This window comes from Uranotaenia lowii, chromosome 1, assembly GCF_029784155.1.
Source record: "Uranotaenia lowii strain MFRU-FL chromosome 1, ASM2978415v1, whole genome shotgun sequence".
Lineage (NCBI taxonomy): Eukaryota > Metazoa > Arthropoda > Insecta > Diptera > Culicidae > Uranotaenia > Uranotaenia lowii.
The window spans coordinates 136,713,112-136,720,220 of NC_073691.1; positions in this window are offsets into that span (position 1 = coordinate 136,713,112).

The window sequence follows — 7,109 nt, forward strand, 5'->3', positions numbered from 1 at the left end:
TAACATAACATAACATAACATAACATAACATAACATAACATAACATAACATAACATAACATAACATAACATAACATAACATAACATAACATAACATAACATAACATAACATAACATAACATAACATAACATAACATAACATAACATAACATAACATAACATAACATAACATAACATAACATAACATAACATAACATAACATAACATAACATAACATAACATAACATAACATAACATAACATAACATAACATAACATAACATAACATAACATAACATAACATAACATAACATAACATAACATAACATAACATAACATAACATAACATAACATAACATAACATAACATAACATAACATAACATAACATAACATAACATAACATAACATAACATAACATAACATAACATAACATAACATAACATAACATAACATAACATAACATAACATAACATAACATAACATAACATAACATAACATAACATAACATAACATAACATAACATAACATAACATAACATAACATAACATAACATAACATAACATAACATAACATAACATAACATAACATAACATAACATAACATAACATAACATAACATAACATAACATAACATAACATAACATAACATAACATAACATAACATAACATAACATAACATAACATAACATAACATAACATAACATAACATAACATAACATAACATAACATAACATAACATAACATAACATAACATAACATAACATAACATAACATAACATAACATAACATAACATAACATAACATAACATAACATAACATAACATAACATAACATAACATAACATAACATAACATAACATAACATAACATAACATAACATAACATAACATAACATAACATAACATAACATAACATAACATAACATAACATAACATAACATAACATAACATAACATAACATAACATAACATAACATAACATAACATAACATGTATCAAAATCCAAAATTCCATTTGAAACTGCTGCAACCGTAAAAAAAATCCTGAGTTGGGGGCTGTCCATTAATGATGTCACGCAAAATTTGGAAAAAAATTACCCCCCCCTCCCCCCTCCGTCACATATTGTCACAAATTCCGTAACCTCCCTTTTGTATTACGTCACGTTTTCCTAACCCCCCCCCCCCTCCCTCCCCTGGAGTAAAATTTTCAACTCATAGAAATTCGATTAAAAATGTTGCTTTTTTTTAAATTCATCAGTTTTATTCAAAGAATTGAAAAAAGGTTAACAACTTTTAACAATCCTTCAATCATTGCTTAAAACACATTTCAATAATGAGTCCAAGGATTATGTTGATGACTTTCCATATCAATGACCAAATCTCTATCCAACCATCCAAATCTAGTTCCTCTTCTTCAATCCATTCGCAATCCAAATCTTCTCCACAGGTTAGAATTGCCAAGCAATCCTGTTCCCGTTTTGCCACAATTTAAGTGGAAAGGACTTTCCTGAGTGTTGCAGTGATAGTCTTCTTGTGAACTTTCCTATGCTAATCAAATTTATCAAAAGTGATTACGTGAGTATTATTATTCATTAAATGAATGCTGCAAGTATAGTTTTATTGAATTTAGGATAAAATTATTTGTTATTGTTTTGCTGCGTTTTTTTTTGTAATGATAAGTGATGTCACGCTCAAGCTGAACCCCCCTCTCCCCCATGTCACAAATTGTCACAAAAATCAAAACCTCCCCTCCCCCCCTAACGCGTGACATCATTTATGGACGGCCCCTTGTTTCCGTTTAGTCAACGTGATCGATTCCTGAAAAAAACATTCCGACGACAACAAATCAAAATGCGTGAAAATCAAAATATTTTTTTTTATAACTAGCTAATCAAAACCTTAATTGGTTTTCAGAATTCGGAACTGTTTTGATTGACATCTCAATTCAGGAGGATAAGTGTTCACCTTAAAAAATTGAGTTTCGGAGAAATGTTAGGCATTTGTCATAAAATTGGATTTAATATTTAGAAAATAAATTTCTTTTAAAGGGCATTATTTTGTTTTATTCAATGTAATCTTTTTTGTATTTTTTTGTTGCGTTCTTCTTTTTGTCAACTTTTTATCTGATTCGATAACTATTTAATACTAAAATTTTTCCCATAATTATTTTTGATTTAATACATACATGTTGATACTTTGAAAAAAAAAAATAAACTGCTTGAATGACATCGTTCTGATAGTAATTATCTTGAATCTGCGCCCAGATCCTCAAACTGTTTTTAATATCTGATCGCAGATTAATCAGTTAGATTAAAATACAATAAATATGATATACAGTGTGACCCAGAAAAAAAAATACGAGAATCATGGTTCATGGACTTTTCTTGGTGTTATCATATTAAAAAAAAAAACTTCGGTTTGGGGATTCAGCGACAATATTTAATTCCTTTATTTTCCTATTTTCTGCCGGGGAATCTAGCAGCGAATTCAATTCGATGAAGTCAGGTGAGTCGTAGATTCATCAAAAAAAGCAATAACAAAATAATCTAGGTCTGTTTGTAGAAAACAAACAATTCACGCACTCTCATACATTATGTGCTTTGTTCGGAGGATGATGCTACTAGCCGTATAATGTAACAATAAAAAATCGATCATGAATTGTAAATGGAAAAAAATCACCTCGAACAGAAATCTAACGCTAGTCTTTTGATTACCTCTCCGACACCTTACCAATAGGCTAAATCGTCGGATGAAAACTAGTCAAGGTGTGGCGCTATAAATCAATTTTAATTCGCTGCTAGATTCTACGGCAGAAAATGCTCATTATGCCTCGATAATATGGTGCTCTATATGCCCCTAGTCAACAAATTTAAGTAAAAACGTGTTTTAAAATTGATAAATGTGAAAAATCAAAAATTTTATGATGGTAAAAATTGAGAAACAATGTGTACATCATGTTGCAGTGCGTACATTATAGATCAAGGTTATTTTAAGATCATAAGAGCTTATTTCGTGGTGCTCAAAAATTATAATATTTTCGTAACTTGAGAACCAAGTTAGTTTTTTTGAAATATCTCTGTAAAGATGATAAGGAGATTCTTTTTTTTTTTGTGAAAAATTAATGCTATAGGAAGTTGGAAACAAATCCTCATGAAAATTTATTTAAGAAAATTCGTACTTTTGTAGAAAAGAGTAGTGCTCATTATGCCCTGGGTGCTCGTTATGCCCTCATCTCCCCTACGTTGATATTAATTTTGACAAGTTTTTTTATAGGTTTTTTTCGTAATTGTGTTTGTGTAAGATGTATAAAACGGATGCAAAGTTGGAGTTGAGATTTTGGACATCAGTTTTCTGGTTTAATATTTTTGTAGTATTGAAAATATGGCATATCTCGAGGAAATTGAGAGTGTGTTTGTTGAAACATGAGTCTACTACAGTTGTTTTCTCCAAGTTAAAAGAGACAGGATTTATTATGTGTTCAACTAGAACGGTGTTGTCCTTCTCTTCTGTTTTTCTGTATTTATTGTTTTGTTTGTATTACCGTCTCGTTTTTTCTTTAGTAACTTGATGTTATTCCGGTGACCTGCGAGACGTTGATCGAGAGTATTTTTGGTGAGTCCGATGTAAACATAGGGGCATGGAACCTCACATGGGATCTGCTGATATATTACATTGAACTTCTTACCAATACTTTGGGCCCTTCACTCTGCTATATAGATCTTCCACTGTTAGGTTGTTGAAGGTGTTAACCAACATGAAAACGTTGGATCGAAAATAAATGTTTTTGGATTCAATAAAATTTAATCAGTCCAATTCAGCCGTTCATTTAAAGTACCAAAACATAAAGTTGAAATCTAAAAAATCAACATTAAATTATGATTTAGGTTTTTTTTTTGAATGGGGACATTTTAAAGATCATTTTACAAAAATCAGAACAATTCAAGCGTTTTTGAAAAATCAGAACGGTCTTTTGAAAATCAGAACAAATCCATGGGGCTTAATCCGCGACTCGAGTGACATGACTCATGAAATTTAACTACTTAGTCCTGACCTCAGGAAATGCTCCAGAAACGAAATTTGTGTATCGTGAGCTCTGGAAACCAACAGCAGCCCATCTGAACGAAAATTTCAAGGCTAGAGAGCCAGCAAAACGATAGGAAATTTCGTAAGTCACGTCACTCAAGTCGCAGAGTAAGCTCCAATAATAATGCTTAGTTCTTTTGGGAATGGGATCTTTTCTATTGCTAATATTAAGCACATTTGCTAGTAATCGAAAATTCAAAATTTTGACAGAATTTTGCAGCCTGTGAAAAGTACTATTCAACCTATTTTTTTTTTCAAAATTAAAAACTTAAGCGTTTTTGAAATATGTCTGATGCAAGAGAAAAACAAACAAATAATTTGGTACAGTTTCCTTCAAAATCGATAATTATCAGATAGATAGCTGACAAAACCGTCGATTAATCGAAGAATCATTGTGTGTCAGTGATGGAAAAGTATGCAAACACTGTCAAAAATGTCCACAAAGTTAAAATCAAGCATTGGAGTGAAGCACATGATTAGTAACTACGGTGAAAAGTCATCAGAAAAGTCAAATCTAATACCAGAATTTTTAATTTAGAAAAACGAAAAACTAAGTGGATATCGTTGAAATGTCCAAAATTTTTTTTCCGATAAGCGGAATGTATTGTCTTCCTATGAGTCATTTAGAACTAGCATCAAATAACAAATTTTTGCTAGTTCCAGAGCTCGTAAGCTATAAAGCCGGTACCGAGACTATGAGACAGATGATTCCTGATGGAGGACAAAATTTATGAAAAACTCTATAACATTTCTGCTCGTGACAAGGTCACCAGCAGATAAAAATATGTTTTTGCTGGTTGTTTTGTGAAAAATAAAATAATTTGACAAAATTCTGCTCCTGTGGAAAACGAATAACAATTTTCAAAACGAAAGCGTTGGTTTTTGATGTTTTTAAAAGCCTTAAAAGAGATATCTTGTATGTACCCTTCGCAACATACGATCTATACTAATCGATCATACTTTAAATTCTATATTCTAATGTTTTTACCACAAATGTACAAGCTAAGCCTTGAAAGGTTTGTAAAATCCCAACGACCATTTTGTATCAATTTTGTGTTTTTTGATTGAGCCACCAGATGTCTCCAAGAAAAGAAGAGCGAACTGTTAGGAAATTCAGTGTAAACAAAACAAAATACAAACATCCAGTCAGTTTTGAACGAGTCGTATGAGGTAAACGGAAAAGTTTCTTTTTACTGAAATAGGTACGTACTTGATGAGTTTCGATAAAATTACTGATGAAGTTTCGAAACACATTCAAGATTCCGCATATGATAAATATTAGTCTGAAACTTGTTCGCTATTTCTTTCGAACTTGCTTGAAGCATTGAATGCTGTACAGTAAGAAAAACAAGAGTCAACCATGGAAGTGCACAATGCTTATAATTGGTACCGCTACGTGAAACTGTTCGCCAGTAAAGGGTGATACGGTCAAAATTTGGTCAAGGGAAAACGCGAGTAAATCGGTGAAATCGTTTATTTAAAAAATCAAATTAAATTTCTTTTTCAAGTTTAATTAGTATAAAATTCAGGAAAAATATTCAGTTAGGCTTCCGCTTTTCTAAATCGGAATTGCCGGGCCTTACGCTTAACCCCTGCCATCCGATTTTGTACAGCCACCTTGTCCACCTTCTTCGCCGCAAATAGCCAGTTTGCCTTAAACTGCTGCTCGTCCTTAGCAGTTTTTTGGTCTTCTTTAGGTTTCGCTTGACAATAGCCTAGTATTTCTCAATTGGGCGGAGCTCTGGCGTTTTGGGAGGGTTCTTGTCCTTGAGAACCACCTGCTCGTTGTTGGCTGCGTACCACTCCATGGCCTTTTTACCGTAATGGCAAGATGCCAAATCCGGACAAAACAGTACGGAACAACCGTGTTTCTTCAGGAAAGGCAGCAGACGTTTATTCAAACACTCTTTCACGTAAATTTCTTGGTTGACAGTCCCGGTAGCTATGAAAATGCTGCTTTTCAATCCACAGGTACAGATGGTACCCCAAACCAGATATTTCTTCGCGAACTTTGACAGTTTCATGTGCTTGAAAATATCTGCTATCTTTCCCCTTCCTTTTGCCGTATAAAACTCCTGTCCCGGAAGCTGCTTGTAGTCGGCTTTGACGTAGGTTTCGTCGTCCATTACCACGCAGTCAAACTTCGTCAGCATCGTCGTGTACAGCTCCGGGATCGCGCTTTGGCCGTCGTATTTTGTTGATCATCGTGATTTGGAGTCACTACCTTCTTGTTAGTCGATAGTCCGGCTCGTTTTTTGGCTCTATGCACGGTTGTAGACGATACACCCAGCTTATTCGCGGCATCTCGGAGAGAGAGGTTACAGTTTCGCTTGAAACTACCGGCAACTCTCTTTGTCGTCTCAGCAGCTTCCGGTTTTCGATTTCCCCCCGATCCATACTTCCTGGCTGTTGACAAACGTTGCCCAAACACTTTAATTACATTTGTAACGGTTGATTTTGCAACTTTTAGCAATTTTCCCAACTTTGCGTGCAAGTAGCTCGGATTTTCGCAAAATTTTGATACGCTGCTCTTCTTCCATGAACGGCATTTTGACAACCGAAGAGTGAATTCCAAAATCAAAATAGGAGCAACATTCTTCACACACACACCTTCAAAATGAGGAGTGTTCAGGTTTTTTAAATGCAAAATTGAAAGAAATATGTCAACTTGATATGGACCAAATTTTGACCGTATCACCCTTTAATGTTTCTATTGGATTGGAGACAGCTAGCACTAGGTTGGTTCTTCTGACTTTGATGATCGTTCAAAAAGTGTAAAAAGGTATTCAAGGCCTATTTTTCGGCAGTTTCTGTATTGAACAAAATTCTGATGAAGCAATTTTTCAGCAACAAGTATTTCTTACTATATTGAATATATCAGCCAGTTGAAGCTTAATTTGAGTATATATATTTATAAGTTTATATACGATTGCGCCCTTTCGAAAAATTGTTTATTTTTAAAACTGCTATCTAGAAACAGTACCATCTATTGCGCCGTTGAAAAGATACAAATCAAGCAACAGATGGCACTGTCTTTCGTAAATTTTTAACGG